Source organism: Populus nigra, chromosome 2 (genome assembly GCF_951802175.1).
Source record: "Populus nigra chromosome 2, ddPopNigr1.1, whole genome shotgun sequence".
Taxonomy (NCBI): Eukaryota; Viridiplantae; Streptophyta; class Magnoliopsida; order Malpighiales; family Salicaceae; genus Populus; species Populus nigra.
In genome coordinates, this window is record NC_084853.1 from 32,126,775 (window position 1) to 32,145,363 (window position 18,589).

The 18,589-nt window shown below is 33.2% G+C and overlaps 1 pseudogene; it reads left to right on the forward strand.

The window, feature by feature from the left end:
- The first annotated feature begins 2,207 nt into the window (after positions 1-2,207).
- On the forward strand, positions 2,208-16,340 carry LOC133682907 (glucan endo-1,3-beta-glucosidase 7-like; annotated as a pseudogene).
- Positions 16,341-18,589: the final 2,249 nt, after the last annotated feature.

The window sequence follows — 18,589 nt, forward strand, 5'->3', positions numbered from 1 at the left end:
CTTGGTTTTCCTTCATTTAGAGAACTTGTAGCCTCGTGTATTAGCTTTCCAACGAGATCAATCTCACTTAAAATGGAGTTCTAGAACTTTAGATATAGTTAACAATATGAAGAGTGTTTAGACAGTAACAGTTTAATGTCTAGACAACAACGGTTGGACAATGACAGTTGGACAGTAACAGTAGACTTTTATGTGAATATTATATGTAAAAATATAAAAGAATTGAGTCATACGAACACTTGCACATTGAGATACTAACTTTGAAAATATACATGATATATGTATGTTTGTTATTATGAGGAAATGAACATGCATAGAAAGTAACATATGAGTAATGAATGGATATGAGTTCTCTATAATATCGGCTTGAAGGAACAATAACCAAAAACTTCCTTATGATTCAGGAAGAGCAACTAGGATTAGATCTTCTGTTAGGGGAGGTCACAAGATAGGCGGAGCAGGTGCGTGATTTCCCCTCATTTTTGCACTTATACAATTTAAAATTCTTCTGGTGAATGCAATTACAATAAATTTCATGTTCAATGTAAATAAAGTCTAGCGTATTTACAAGATTAGATTCGGCTAATGGCATCCATGAAAGGATTGTCGAGAAATGAATTACAAGATTAGCTTCGGCTAATGGCATCCGTGATAGGAATGCCGGGAAACGAATTACAAGATTAGCTTCGGCTAATGGTATCCGTGATAGGAATGCTGGGAAAACGATTACAAGATTTGCTTCGACTAATGTCATCTGTGATAGGATTGCCGGGAAATGGATTACAAGATTAGACTTTGCAAGGTCACCCGGTTCATGCAAGTAAATAAGAGTATTCAAATGAAGAATATACAAATAAGTGTTAATTGGGTTTAAAAGATTTACAACCAAAATATAAGTTGTTTGTTATAATTCTTATGGATCCGATAGAAAATTAATACTTCTTCCATATACATTACATGAGCATATGTATATTTCTTTTATCAATAGAATGATATGTTTATTTATGTAACAGGTCCATCAAATATCTAGGGAGATCATTATTTTATGACTCTACTTTGTGAAGCTTATGTAAATATTTAACTTAAACAAAAGGGAATTAACACGTTTATGTAGTATGCTTTTGTGTAAACCTTGATGTATTTATAAAAGTTCAGTTTAGCATGTAGTACTTTAGTTATCTTGTAATTAACCCCTTTGAAATATTTAAGAACACTTATTATGTTGTAATGCTTTTTTGCATGTTAGTATTTCTTTTTCTTTTAAATTTTATGATATGATATGTGGGCTATGTTCATATTGAACTTACTCGTAGGATATATATATATATATATATATTGTGTGGATTGTATGAGGTGTTGAATTATGATGATTGATATAAGGTCCGGAATTATAGAACCTTGTGATGACGAGTTGATTGAGTAAATTGATAATAGTCGATAACTTGGGATGTCCTAAATACAAATGAAACTTTTCCGAATTTTTTGTAGATTTTTTTAAAAAAATTACCCTCAAATTAAGAGAATATGTTGGGATCTTTTAACATTGATCAAGTTGTACAGTCGGGCTGCTACATATCCCACATCGGAAGCGAGCATCCAAAGCTAGAGCTTTATGAGTAGTGCTGGTCGTTGACCTGTTGTACGTATTTTGGGGCGTCAGGCTCAGAAGTGGGCTCGCGTCACCAAGAACAAAACCGTGAGGGCGGTAAGGCCCAAAGCGAACAATATACAGCAGGTTGGGTCGGGATATTACACTGCATTACGACTTAAGTCTCTTGGGTCATGGGTCAGGATCCAATTGGCTTGGGTCCTATATCAGGACTCAATACTCTTGGGTCATGAGTTGTGTTATAATATTATTATTTTTCTTATAATTCAAAGAATTCATATCAAAGATATTATTATTTGTATTATAAATATTATTATTTTTATTATAATTCAAAGTATTAATATAGAAAATATTATAATTTGTGTTATAAATATTCTTGGGTTTCTTAATATAATTATTTATGTTATAAATATTATTATTTTTCTTATAATTCCAAGTATTCATATCCTAATATATATCCTAATTGGTTTATACTTGGAGTTTTACAGCCCATATTCTATAATAAGAATATATCCCATGTCATCTTTACGCTTCTGCCCTCGACTTGGAGCATATTCTATATTTAATGCCCACTCCAGTTTCAAAAAATGCAGAATAGAAACCGCTCCTCCTTAGCCATGGTGGTGCTTCCTTGTACTGTTGCTCTCCTACTCCTTTCCTTCTTACAGACTGTAAAAATCGCTAGTAAGTTTGCGTCTCTTTCTATTTTAATTACCTCCTTCCATTTCTAAAGAATTTACCTTAACTGAGCTGTCTTCATTTCAGTCTATGAAAACAAAAAATGTTGGTGTTCTGTTCTCTCGTTTAAAAATTGATGTTTGATCATCTGCTTTAAATTTTGCTGCTTTTTGTGCAGACTCGCAATCATTCATCGGTATAAACTATGGCAAAGTTGCGGACAACCTTCCACCACCATCATCCACCGCAAAGCTTCTTCAATCCACTTCAATCCAAAAGGATTATATGGATCGGACACCGCCATAATCAAAGCCTTAGCCAAAACCGGAATTGGAATTGTTATCGGCACTGCAAATGGTGACATTCCAGGACTAGCCTCTGATCCCAATTTTGCCAAGAGCTGGATCAACACAAACGTGCTTCCCTTCTATCCAGCTAGCAATATCATCCTCATCACTGTTGGCAACGGGGTCATGACTTCCAATGACCAGAATCTCATGAACAAGCTATTACCAGCAATGCAAAATGTACAGAATGCTCTAAATGATGCATCGCTCGGGGGTAAAATTAAGGTATCCACTGTTCATCCGATGGGAGTGCTTAAGCAGTCTGAGCCACCTTCTTCTGGAAGCTTTGATCCAAGTTATGGGGATCTGATGAAGGGCTTGTTGGAGTTTAATCATGCGAATGGTTCGCCTTTCGCAATCAATCCCTACCCTTACTTTGCCTACAGAAGCGATACAAGGCCTGAGACTCTCGCTTTTTGCCTTTTCCAGCCGAATGCAGGACGAATGGATGGAAACACTAAGATCAAGTACATGAACATGTTCGATGCTCAGGTGAGAGTAAATCAAATTGCAAGTGCGAAAATTTTGTATCAATAGATGATCTAATAAAAATGCTACTGACAAGTGGTTTAATCAATTGCAGGTGGATGCAGTTTATTCTGCACTGAATTCTATGGGATTTAAGAATGTTGAGATTGTGGTGGCTGATACTGGATGGCCATTTAAAGGAGATGACAACGACGTAGGGCCAAGCATTGAGAATGCCAAGGCTTACAATGGCAATTTGATTGCACACCTTCGATCGATGGTGGGCACTCCACTCATGCCAGGAAAATCAGTGGATACATACCTCTTTGCTCTTTATGACGAAGACTTGAAACCTGGACCTGGTTCTGAGCGATCATTTGGACTTTTCAAGACTGATCTCACCATGGTTTATGATGTTGGACTCTCTACAAGTAGCCAGGTAAGAACAAAATTTACGTGCATTTCAATGGTATTTCGAGTTTTCAACAGCCAACTGTTCTATTCCTGAGCTTTCCTGATTTTCTATCCTAAACATTATGATTTTTGGAATAGGCTTGTTCTGTTAGGAAATTAACAAAAAAAGAAAAACCATTACCAGCAATATTTCTATTAATAATTTTTGTAATAGGCCCATAACATCTTTTTAATCGCTCTCTATGTTTCTATTAATAATTACAAAAAAAATGTAGAAAGAAATATCACTACCAGAAATATTTTTATTAATAATTTTTGGAATAGGCCCATAACATCTTTTTAATCGGTCTCTATGTTTCTATTAATAATTACAAAAACAAGTAGAAAGAAATATTCAATTTTTTAATCTAACATCTTTATCAACAATATTTGAAATACATGGAATCATCATTTTTAGACAAATAAATCCAAAATATTCTTGCATATTGCACCTCCAAAAACCCATTTAATTTATTGAAACAGATCCAGTCACTAGCAGCAGCAACACAACCGCAACCGCCACCAGCAGCCGTAGCCGCAGTCACCGCCACCAACACCATTACCAGCAACAATGACAGCAGCACAAGCACAAGCACGAGCACGAGCACAGGCACGAGCACGAGCTCGAGCATGAATAACATCAGTATTAGCAGCGACAGCAACAAAGTATATTTAATTAGGATTTTCAATTTAGGTTTGTTGTATGGCTTTATGAGACTTTCTTTTATTTGCCTTTTCTTTTATAACTTGCAAACTTAGAATCAAAAGTTGTAAGGAGATGATGAAGATGGGTTAGGGTTTTTCTCTCTATTTTATAAGTCACTTTGTCGATTCTATTATTTAGGAACAAATTGAAAAAATAATTGAAAAATCAGTTAAAAAAATAATTGCTCGTTGATTATTATTATTAATTTTAAAAAAAAATAGCTGAAGAGAAAAGAAAGGAAAAGGTAAGTTTATGAACTAGCTCCATTTATACTTTTACATGGTGCGCTCAGTTCCCAATCTAATGGGACGATGAAAGGTGTTGTCGTATTCAACATCGTGAAATCTTTATATATTTTATATTAGAAACCTCAATTTTATTAAATTCATTAATATTCTTAAATTTAAAATAAATTTTATTACTATAAAAAAAACATTGAATTGATTTGAAAGGTAAAATCAATTATGATTGTTATTGTTAACTTGGGTCTGGAAGGGCATGTCAGATCCAAGTTGTGTGGGAGTGGCATGGAAGCAGACCCAAATCCCTTGGATCTTCCAGCCCTACCTGGCCCGGGACACTTGGGTTAGGCGTCCTCACCCAATTCTGATGGGTTCAAATTGCAGCTGGAACCAAGGCTCTTGGGTTTGACATTTAAGAGGGGTCCAAAGCTTTTGAGCCTAGTGTTGCAGTCAAACCCACTTAAACTTGGGTAAATTTAATATTATTAAAAATATTATTATTTGTCTTATAAATATTATTATTTTTATGATGATTAATATTCTTAATATTAAAAATATTATTATTTGAATTAAAAATATTATTATTATTATTAATATCATAATTAAGAAATTTTAAAAATATATAATTAATTTCGAAACAAAACCATAATAATATTTATTATTTATTATTTTTATTATTATCATTAATAAATTTGAAGAAAAATATTATTATTATCAAAGAAAAATAATAAGTTTTATTTGAAGGGTTTAAAACTATAAAAACTTAGGTCAGATAAGTTTAATATTATTATTAATATTATCATAACTCAATTCTGGGTTATTCCATAAAATTCACTTTTTTAAAAAAATAAAAATGAAAAAAATAAAATAATGGCCGAGAATACAACTGCAATTTTGAAGGAAATTCAAGGCCTAATTGTACCCCATTATGCTCAAAAATGGAGAAAAAAATGCAAATTCAAGGACAAATTAAAAGATTATTTGATGAATTTGCATAAGAATTAAGTCCAAAGATATAATTAATTTTTTAATAGGCCAATTTGATTTAATTATGAGCCAAATTGAATTTTAATTAAATTTAAGAATTAATGTGGGTCCAATTGAAAAATTTAATTAAATGTAAGGACTTAATTATACTTTCAATAGATTAAATTTTATTAAAGATTTAATTAGTGAACAATTAAGTTTGAATGCCCAATTTTAACCATTTTGGTAGATTTCGTTGGTGGAATTGTGAATATTTTTACAGTTCCTATCCATGCCTTCCCTGTTGCTACTGTTTCTTTCGGTTCATCTCCGTCGTAACAGTAGTTTATAAAGTTTTATTAACTTGATCTATTATGCTTTAAGACTCCATAGCCAAACAAACAAAGCAACATGGTTAATCTGGATTTTGCTTGTGGACGAGGGATTGACCGTGATCCGATCCAACCAGGCGGGGCTTGCTTTGAACCGAACACAATAGCATCTCTTATGCCATCAATCTCTTCTATCAAACTTCTGATAAAAATCCAGAACTTTTACTGTATAAATAATAAATTTAAACACCAAGAAACATAAACATTTATGAAAAAACATTAAAATCACATGAAGCTCAAACACCAGTAGATCCAACACCCACTACACCATTATTCCATATGCATTTCCACCGGTAAATCACCGACGGCCAGTTCGTCGATGATTATGGCATGAGCAGTAAATATTTCAGAACTCTCTGTAAAATACCAATGGATACAGTACGTCGGTATTGTCAACGGTAAATCACCGACGACGTTATTCTGTCGGTGATTGTGGCATGGGCAGTAAATTATTTTCAACTCTCTGTCTAATACCGACGGACCTGTTCCGTTTGTAAGGTTGCGGTATTTATTTAAAAATATTTAAAAAATATTATTTAGAATAAATAATTTTTTTAAAAAATATTATATTGATTAATAGTAAAAAGAAACTAATTAACCAAATAAAATTGTATTAAACATTAAAAATATAAAAATAATGTTAAATAATATTCATCCAAATATTCATTACAAATTTAATGTGTTTCAAAAACAAAATTAAATTAGAATAACGGTGGAGTTGGAGGAGGAGGAGGAGGAGGTTGGTTGTTCCCAGAACCGTACGACCAAAAAGGGATTGCACATGTATCATCACCTATCCTTGATCTAATGTCCATTATCATTTGACGAAGTTGTTCATAATCTGTCAAGAGTCATTCATATTGTTGTTTCAAAGCCACGAACTCCTCAGACTGGGCGCTCGATACTGATGGAGATCTCCCAACGGTTGAGACACTACGGGCCACCCACAAGTTTTCGGCTGTAGTGTTGGAGAGCCCGTAGACCCGATTTTTATCGAGTCCACCAGACGATCCTACCGCCATCCACAAATCCAGATCGAATTCTGGATGGGTCGAAAGATCGTCCCCATATCTCTCCCTCAACGGGCTATTATAGGTCTCCTGAATTTTTTTTTTAAAAATCATCTTATTCAATTCAAGAACATAATAACTTACGAAATAAAATGATTGAACGAACATACCATGAAGTGTTGAGCACGGTTGTTCACGAACTATTGCACCCCCTTTTGGCGGTCTTCACTCCGCACGTGCGTCTCGATAAACAGCTCCAATGGGCTCGGCTCACGTCCAAGAGACGTAGCCTGTTTGAAAAAAATGTTGTAAGTTAAATATATTTATAAGCAACAACAAATTAATTAACGATATATTTCATTTAAATTAATTTACCATCCACTTCGCATGTGCACTGAATGGAACAGAGTCGCTGGTGTGCGTGGTCACCGAACCATGAATTTATCGATTCTGATTGTCAGCATCGGACTGTGATCGTCGTGCAAACCGCTTAGATGTCATGTGCTCAATATATTGTGTCCATATATCCCTCGAGATGAATGATGGTTCGAATTCCCGCCAAACCGCCACCTCATTCCAGCCTTCTAAACCGTTATCTCTCGCATATCTTTTTGTTTTTTTTGTGTGTCATACCAAAAATCACGCAACCTACTTCCATAGTAACAAATTAGAATTTAGAACGTAAAATTATAAAACAAAAAGTTATATTATTTTCGATGTTATCTAGTTGCTGCGTGATTCTCCCATACCCTCCTCACAACATTATTGTTCGCGCTATCCCACTCAAATTTGTGTTGTGTATAAATAATTCATTTAAAATAAAAATAGTACAAGATATAAAATTTTAAAAATAATTTATTAAAAGTAAGCTGGAAATTAGAAGTTAACACCTACCTGAAATCATTGAAACCATGCATCGATATTAGTTCTCCACTCAGGATGTCTGGAAACCTGACTCCATTGAAATAATGGAATCTCCATCGACGATTTAAACGCCGATGTTATTGTCCGAGCAGCCTCAATGTTTGTGAACTTGAAATTAATAAAATTAATAAAATATTAATTAGTTCTTCATAAATTATGTTATAAGTATATAAAAAAAACTAAAACCTAAACAAACTGACATTGAAAGCTCATCCTTCCAATGTGCCTGGTACTTGCGGGTGAATTGACCCCACTATGAAGGCACGCCACCTGTGCACTGTGAAACCACGCTAGAAGAGGTAGAATCACAAGTTGGCGCAAGTGCCTCTTCTTGGTCAGCAACTAAGGATAAGTCATCCTCGCTACTAGAAGAACTAGTTGCGACCATCTACTGACGACGTTCTGTTGATTTCATTCTACGCATCTACACAAATTTATATGAATAATTACATAATTAAATTTGATTATTTAAAAAACATTCGGCATCACCTCCCCTATATTGGAGACTACCCACAGTTTTCAAACCTGCAAATATTAATAATATCCACAAGCCAATTGACTCCATTGCAAAATCTTATATACAACCTAACATCTATATATTCAATTAAAATTAATGGAAATAATTAAACACATATCATGCATTAATAGAGTAAAATTGAGATAAAATAATTAAATATATTCCTATATATTCAATTAGTAATTACAAGGTAAATTCAACAATAACAAGTAAAATTCAACAAAGTATTCAATTATTATGGCAATAATAATAACAATAAAATATATTGAACAAATTAAAAAAAAACTATAGACTTTAGGAATGAAAAATGCTTACCTTAATAATTTGTTTATCTCAAGACTTTATCTACATTATAAAAATACACTAAAACAAAAAAACACAACAAAAATAACAATAGCTAAAACAAAGAAAATATACTAAAATAAAATCATTAAGCATATTAAATGGAAATACATACATTTTAATTTGTTGAAGATATAACTAGAGATTACAAGCATAAAAACAAGAGATTTGAAGCAAATGAGAGGGGGGGGGGAATTGAAGGAGAGCTGTGAAACGAAGCAGAGGAAAAATAAACTGAAGGGGCGGTCGCTGGGATTTATAGCCCAGCTTTCTCGATGTACTCACTGATGGACAATTAAATAATATTAATTTTTAATTATTCCATCAGTAATGTTTTGAAAATCTGTCTGTAAATTTTGAATTTCGCATAAGAAATTTTAATTACCCTCCATATTTTTCACGGTCCATTGGTAATTCTGTCGGCACCTGCACGCTGTCAGAGATGCATTAATACCCGACCTTTAGAATTCACACTGTCCGTCGGTGATTTTGTTGGTAATTGTGAACTACCGACAGATGGTATCCATCGGTATAGACGTCGATGATAGTGGCATTTCCAATAAATATTTATGCAACTTTCTGTGAAATGTCGACGGACGATATCCGTCGGTATAGACATCGGTGATATTGGCATTTCCAGTAAATATTTATGTTTGTATTGCTTATTTACCTTCCTGCAAACACTTAAATTAAAAACTGCCCATCGGACAAAACAATAACAATAGTTAACACTTATAAAATAAATATTTCATGTTACAAAATATCATCCATAATATATATTACATTATAAAAAAAATTCTTTACACTTTCCTTGATTCTCATAGTTAGTCAGAATTTTCTTCTTCGTCGTCAATTGAATAGTCATCAACTCCATTGCAATCTTCAATATGTGCTGCGATGTCGCGGTCGCACAAATTAATTACCCTAGCTTCAAACACAAAACACAAGATAGTATAGAGCAAGCAAGGGGTCGATCCCACGAGGAAGATTCAAGTTAGATTTTTATGCTAGATGATATGTAATTTAGGGGGGGTTTGGACATTATCTAGGCTAAAGAAGAAGAAACAGAAAACTATCAAACAAAATTTAATAAAATCATAAAATTATTAAGAGAACAAACCTTGGTTGCAAGCACACATCCACCTACAGAAATCAGAATTGATCAAGGAAACGAAACATCAATTTATATTCTGAATATTTATCTCTTCTTAACATTGGTTAGTTAACGAATCCGCTATATAACTAACCCTAACCATCAAACAACCACAGTGTCCGCACTAGTAATTTAATTCAATGGCAGCCTTAAGAATTAGATAAGTTGATTAATCAAGAAAACATAATTGTCCGCAGTCTATGTTTGATTTGATTGAATGTTCTCCCTAAGATTAATAATATAGATCCGACACAATTATTAAACTCAGTTGCTTCACAAGTTCATACACCACAACTCCAGTTTTGATATCAAACTTAGCAATAGATTGTCTACAATAATAACTTAGAGTCCACTCTAGCAATTAAAATAAACAATCATAGGAAAAATAAGCATAGGAGAACAAACATATTCATCATATAAACTGAAAAGAAAAGGTAAAATAAATCTCACAGTTCTTGAAATCCGAAAGTTTCCGTGTCCTTGCAACCAAGAAAAAGTGTTTAGCCTTACATGTTTGTTGAACAACTAATAAAAAAAAAAGGAAGAATGCATAATTTCATGTTTCTTAGAGGAGGGGGGCTTTTTCACCTCTTGGCTAGTTGCCCCCTTTCTCTTCTCTCATTCTTTTTATATCCTAGGAAACCCTAGTCTCTATTTTACAAAATAATCCTTCCTTAAGTAGACTGTTTACATTTAAGTACTTCAATAACTATTTTCCTAAAAAAGGAGAAATAGCCTTGCATGAAATCTTCAAGCTTTGACTTAGAGGAGCTAAATTGCTGAAATAAAAACTTGGATATCGGTTTAGATGCTACGGAGCGTAATTTGGACTCATTTCTTCATGAAACCTGTTTGTTGGCAGAATTCAGTTGTCATCTTTGAAAAATCATATCTCCTTCATATGACATCGTTTATAGCTTAAAATTGGATCTTTTATAGAAAATTGAGTCAGGAATCCAAAAAAATTGAGTTTGCATCAATTAGACTTCTGTAGCTCTAGATATTCAAGACGAAATGGCTGAAGGTCAACACTGGTAGATTGCGAGATTTGACTTTGAAGGCTGCGATTTCATGCTCTTCCTTATTTTATTTTCTTGCCTTAGATTTCCAGAAAAGTATGGATGTTAGCTTTTTTAATGTCACTGGAATCACTTCATTTCAATCTCTAGAGCTCACGTACTGCACAAAACATTAACTGAAGGTCAAATCTGCCAATTTACTCATTTTTGCATCTTTCATCCAAAAGTGCCTTCAAAACATAAAACGAAGAATATCAAGGCATTATATATATAAAACATAGAAAAAACACTAGTTAAATGTGGGTAAAATTATCGAATAATATAGTTGCATCAATATGGATATCATCATCTTCATCGACATTTGCTTGTCCTTTAGAGCTCAAAACAACATTCTGCGTCAACATCAACAAGAGTATCATCAAAAATTGAAAAATTTGAATTTTCTTCCAAGTCAATCAAAGGAGCAACTCGATATAGTTCAACCAACTCACTAACTATGCATACCAACATAGGTAATCCTCCATAAACCGTTTGGTTAGAAGATGCATCTTTACAACATCTGGATGCAGAAAATTTTATTTTTACACTTCCTGCATGGACACCTAATACCGCCATCAATAAAGTTTCTCGAAATAGATGTTGTGAAATTAATAAAACCGTGAACCCCATTAAAATAATCCATCCTCCACAATCCTTGGGGTGAGTCTCGATATATCCATGAATGATCATCCATGACTTCTATCGAACCTCTATAAAATTATGATGACAACATGTATTAATTAACCATGTTACGTAAATAAATTTGCAAAAATATTGGACACTTATGTTAAATATTCATTATCAATTATCAATTATCAACGCCCATACAAATTTATACATATATAAATTTACGAAAATCACAACTCCGCAATAGAATTGATAAAAATTAAAATGGACCCATTAAACAAGCTATTATTTATTTCATCACAACACATCTAATTCAGTGTAATTCAAACAAAGTTTCAACAAAATTATACATTCATACTACAAGTTTCTTTGACAATAACAATAAAACAAGTACATATGTTAACAAAATACATATACTAAAAAAAACAATAAAAAACAATAAAATTCACATTTAAATATTAAAATTAAAAAGGATAGATTTATTACAAAAAATGATAAAATCCACAATAAAGCGAAAAACATATGTTGTGACCACGTACAAAAGTATAAGAAAGATGAGTGCTTTGAGAAGAGGGGGATATTTTTAGGGTGGTGGGTGGTTGTTTGCAGTTTGTGAGGGGAGAAAAAGGAAATAAAGGAGGATAGAGTCGGCAGAGTGCAGATCTATTGGCTTTTACAGATGGAATCACCGACGGACACATCCTGTCAGCATACCCGTTGGTAATTCTGATGGTGAATGGGACATGTCACTGAACGGAGATCCCTGTTTGAATCCCTCGGTCATTCCGTCGGTAAAATTGTCTGAAAAAATTCCACGTCATTTCAAAATTCTATATATTTCGTCGGCAATTCAGTCGGTATATACCGACGAAATAATTCCATCGGTATATACCAAACGAATTGCTGACAGAATCTATGTGTCGGTAATTATTACCAAAAGCAAATGTCTATCGGTACAGACCGACTAAATTACAGACGGAATTATATCCGTCGGTAAAATTTCTAACAAAATAGTTTTGTTGGTAATTCTATTGATTTTCGCTGATTTTTTGGTAGTGACCTCTCACAGTTGCATCCAAATCTTCGACTTCCATGACATTAGGAGTTACAATTTTTATGATGATTAATATTATTAATATTAAAAATATTATTATTTGTATTATAAATTTTATTGGTTTTATTATAATTAATATTATTAATATCATAACTAAGAAATTTTAAAAATATATCATTATTTTTTAAAAACAACCATACATTTAATTTGAAGGGTAAAATTATTATTATTATTATTAAATTAATCAATTTGAAGAAAAACATTATTATTATCGAAGAAAAACAATAAGTTTTATTTGAGAAGATTAAAAACTATAAAAACATAGGTCAAATAAGTTTAATATTATTATTAATATCATAAATATTATTAAATTTGAAATAGATTTTATTATTATGGAAAAAAAACATAGATGTGATTTGAAGGGTAAAATCAATTATTTTTATTATTTTTAACTTAGGTCTGAAAGGACATGTCAAACCCAAGTTACTTGCGAGTGGCAATGGGTAGACCCAAGTCCCTTGGGTCTTACAGCCTTACCTGACCCAATACAATTGAGTGAAGCGCCAAACCCTATTCTAATGGTTCCACGTCGTGACCCAATGCTCTTGGATCTTGCGTCCTCACCCAACTCTAATGGGTTCGGATTGTGGCTAGACCCAAGGCTTTTGGGTCCCTCATTTTAGAGGGGCTCAAAGCTCTTGAGCCTAGTATTGTAGGCAGACCCACTTAAACTTGGATAAGTTTATTGTTATTATTAATATTAAAATATTATTATTTTGGTTTATAAATATTATTATTTATGTTATAATTAATATTGTTAATATTAAAAATATTATTATTTGTATTATAAATTTTATTGTTTTTATTATAATTAATATTACTAATATCATAGTTAAAATTTTTAAAAATATATCATTAATTTTGAAAAACACAATAGATTTAATTTGAATGGTAAAATATGAATATGAATTTTTATTATTAAATCAATAAATTTGAAAAAAAAATTATTATTATTGAAGAAAAACAATATGTTTTATTTGAGGGGATTAAAAACTATAAAAACTTAAGTAAGGTAAGTTTAATATTATTATTAATATCATAAATATTATTAAATTTGAAATAAATGTATTACTATCGAAAAAAAGCATAGATGTGATTTGAAGGGTAAAATCAATTATTTTTATTATTATTAACTTCAGGTTGGAAAGGCATGCTAGTCTCAAGTTGCTTGGGAGTGGCAATGGGCAGACCCAAGTCCCTTGAGTATTGCAGCCCTACCTGGTCCAAGACAATTGGATTAAGAGTCAGACCCTAAGCTAATGGGTCTGTGTCTGGACCCAATGCTCTTGGGTCTTGCATCCTCACCCAACTCTAATAAGTTTGGATTGCAGCCAAATCCAAAACTTTTGAGTCCCTCATTTTAGAGGGGCCCAAAGCTCTTGGACCTGATGTTGCAGTCAAACTTACTTAAACTTGAATAAATTTATTATTATTATTAATATTAAAAATATTATTATTTGTATTATAAATTTTTTTAATTTTAATTTTAATATTATTAATATTAAAATATTATTATTTTGGTTAATAAATATTTTAATTTTTATGATGATTAATATTATTAATATTAAAAATATTATTATTTGTATTATAATTAATATTGTTAATATTAAAAATATTATTATTTGTATTATAAATTTTATTGTTTTTATTATAATTAATATTACTAATATCATAATTAATTTTTTTAAAAAATATATCATTAATTTTGAAAAACACAATAGATTTGATTTGAAAGGTAAAATTATTATTATTCTTATTCTTATTCTTAATCTTATTAAATTAATAGATTTGAAGAAAAATATTATTATTATTGAAGAAAAACAATAAGTTTTATTTAAGGGGATTAAAAACTATAAAAACTTAGGTAAAATAAGTTTAATATTATTATTAATATCATAAATATTTTTAAATTCATTCATATTAATAAATTTGAAATAAATTTTATTACTATAAAAAAAACATATATTTGATTTGAAGGGTAAAATCAAATATTTTTATTTTAATTAACTTGGATCTGGAAGGTCATGTCAAACCCAGGTTGTTTGGGAGAGGCAAGGGGCAGACCCAAGTCCAAGACTCCCTCATCAAAACTGAAGAGCGAGATATTCAGCTTACCAAACCTTTTGAAACCATTCAACTCCTCTCTCAAAAATCCCTACAAAAACATCTAGCCCGAAATTATAAATATATTCATGTTGGCCTTGTCCAAGTCGGGATAAAACCCCTTACAAAAGAAGGATTAAACACTTCCATTCTAGTTGTCCTCCGTGATGCTCGATTTCAAAACTTCCAAGACTCCCTCCTCAGTTCTATTGAATCTAGCCTTTGCAGTGGGCCGGTATCATTTGATTGTTATCCAAACATAACCATATCCCTCAAAGACAAAAATATCTTGCAAAGTATGCTACTACAAATAAAGACCCACAATTATGACATGCTCGAAGGATCTATCCCTGTTGCTCTCATATTCAAAATCCATTACAAAGCCATGTTCTCAGCCTTTGCCAGCAAACACAAATTCCAATCTCAAAAAGGTGAAACACTCCTACTACAAACAGATTTATCCCGCTCAAACACTGTTGTCCCAAAAGCAATCCAATGGAAAGACATATCCCTACCAGAAGATTGGATCCTTGAAGGTGCAGCACCACCCGAACTACCACCACCACCTCAACCCAATGTCCAAATTAAAAATATTACACAATACACAGATGGAAAAGTCAAACTGTCTTTCCACCGACACTTTACAAGTTCACCGTATGTGAGCTGGTCATATGGGATGGTTTTTGTAGTGAAGGTATCTTTGATTTTATTTCAAACCTTTTCTCCTAAGAGAATAGGTAGTCCTGCAAGGAATTTTTCTTTCCAAAAGGGTTGGTTTGAATCTTCCCTAAGCATGACTCGGGTAAGGAAGGTGTTTTTGTACCATTGGAAGTCACTTAGTTTCTTACATCTAAGGTTGGAAAGGAGTTCAGCATTTTTTTCTTTCAAGTGGGAAGGGTCTCCAACAAAATGTAAGGAAATTGTAAGAATAAGGGTTGACACAGCGTCTTGGATGGTGTTTCCGGATGGGTCAAGGATGGGTGTTTGGTCCTCATATGTTTGGAAAGAGTTTAGGATATGTAGGTGATCGGTGTCAGTGAGATGGTAATCCCACCATCCTTTTAACTGGCCAGAGAAACCAGCAATAAGGAGCTCAGCAATGGCTTTATCTGGGGTTCCTGTCTGGGTTTTGTAGGCATTTGCTGCCATGGTCATTTGTTGGAGAGTGTTGAGGATGTTGTATTCGGACATTCCATCTATATTCCATTCATAGAGGGAAGAGGCATTATACTTGTGTTGAGTGAGAATAGTTGGTGCATTAGTGATGGAAATGTCTGGGGCAATGGTTGTTTTGGGAGTTTGCCAGGTAAGTCTGTTTAGGGTAAGAGGTTGGTTTGGAGAAGTACCTTCATCAGAAGACTACAAAAATCAAAGATAGTTGTAAGCTTACTTTTGAGTAAAGGTACTTCCTAGGTCTTGGAGCCCTACCTGACCCAAAACTATTGGGTCAAGAGTCAGTCCCTAGGCTAATGGATCCACGTCAGGACCCAATGCTCTTGGGTTTTGCGTCTTCATCCAACTCTAATGGGTTCATAATGCAGCCAGACCCAAGGCTTTTGGGTCTGCCATTTAAGAGGGGCCCAAAGCTTTTGGGCTTGGTATTGCAGCTGGACCCACTTAAACTTGAGTAAGTTTATTGTTATTATTAATATTAAAAATATTATTATTTGTATTATTTAATATTATTAATATTAAAATATTATTATTTTATGATGATTAATATTATTAATACTACAAAATATTATTATTTGTATTATAATTAATATTTTATAATTACACTGCATCTCTATGTGGTAAGGGCAATTCTGTCATTACACTGCTCCAATCCACAGTGTCATGAATCTTGATGAACTTTTGTTAACACTGTTCCAATCCACAATACAATGAGTTTTCATGAACAGGACTTTCCTCACATAATTTAGCTTTATGTATAATAATTTGTAGTTGTTTTTTTTTTCTTAGGACCATTAACCTGCCTTTTGGTTACGTGGAAAACAAGAGGGAAAGGCAGAGAACTCAAATCGATCGAAGTCCTTGGAAAGTTATAGTGCGACGACAAACACTTCAAAGCTAGCTTGTTAACGTATAGTTCCTCCAGCCCTAACAACTAACACTAGGCATTGTCACAACCATTGCATCTGCTTATAAATTCTTTGAAGACAAGTTATCCTTCCAAGTTTCAAAGCTTCTCTGTAGAAATAAACATGCACAATTTTCCTTTATCTGAACCTACTAATACGTGGGCACAACTTTAAAATGCATTTTTAAAAAAAATTGAATTTCATGCACAATTTTCCTTTATGTGAATTAATGAATAAAAATTGAATTTCATGAGTTTTTCTACAACTTTAAAATGAACTTTTTTTAAAGAGTTTTTAGTACTAAATAACCCTGTATTAACATGCTATATGCTGTACTTGTCCAAACTTCACTTGCTTGCATAAAAGAGAAATTCACTATGTTTGGACATAATATTTAACTATCACTTATAATAATGAATAAATCGATGGGGTGGTACAGATAAGGGATAGCGTACATAATGAACTCAGTCGGGAGTTACAGATGACTTAACTAAAGCAGCAGGAAATGAAACAGCTATTATCGTGAGGGTGATATTGTCTATTGTACATTATGTTTTCCACTAAATAATTAAAATAAAATAAAAAATTGAGAATTCGCTACAAGTTAGATCGAGATTACTCTTTATTACATTGAATAAGAGTGCTGATGGCAGAATAGAGAGAAGGGGAAAAGGAAGAGACACTCTTCTCTTCAGCACCTTATTCCAAATAACATGTGGAGAAAATCACATGCAAGCAAACACATGAGAGAAAATAAGAAGTTTGAGTGAAGATTAAAGCATCCAAAGCAAAACAAATTGAGGGAAAGGAAGAGAGGAGGCTAGCGGAAGTAGAGGAGGAGTGGAAAGAGACCAAGAAAATCTGAGAAAGAAGAGTTTTTTGGGAGTAGAAAACGCAGCTAGGATAAACCCAAAACCTTCCTAGAACAATTTCTAATACATTGGGTAAGTGTTATACAAAAGTTTTACTGTTGACGTGTTTTACTATGGACTGTGAGTGATTTCACTGTGAATTATGATTGATTTCACTATGGATTGCACTATTGGAGTTTACTCTGGGCTCTTTCAAAACGTGTGGGAGTGCACACAGACACATTGCACTATGGACGACAATGTAGGCATAAATTATTTACACTATGGACACCACTGTAACGCCCTGGGGGAGTTCCTCTTTTGAGATTGGCAAGGTGAGGATCTTTTGGATGATACTATTTCCCACGCTCCAACAAGAGCATCTGAGTCCTTATGAGGAAGAACCATAGAAGTTGAAGAAGAACGGGTACCAAACCGAATGGAAGTAATACCCCCAACAGAGATGGAGCAGCAAGAAATAACGGAGGCACATCCATTGATAGTACCAGTAGGGGTGCCCCTGATGTAAGTAGACCCAAGACTACTAGTCTAGATAGTTAAAGCAGTGATGGAAGGAATGACTAGCTCTACGACACAAGCAGTTCCAACCACACAAATTCCACATATAGCCCCTGGGAATGTCATGACCACGGACAACGTGGTATTGCTCGTACGGTTGGTTAAAAGCATGAGAGAAATGGGCTACAAACCATATTTGGGGGAACAAGATGCTGAGATAGTCGGGAGGTGTATTAGGAAAGTTGAGAAGACTATGATCCAGATTAATATACCCGAGGGCTTATGGGTAAACTGTTATACTCAATTGTTATCCAACCAAGCCATTACTTGGTGGGAAACCATCCATCTATGGTGGGCAACCAAAACACTGACCTGGAGCGACTTCAAATTAGAGTTTTGAAAATCAGTTTTATTCCAAGTATCATCGCA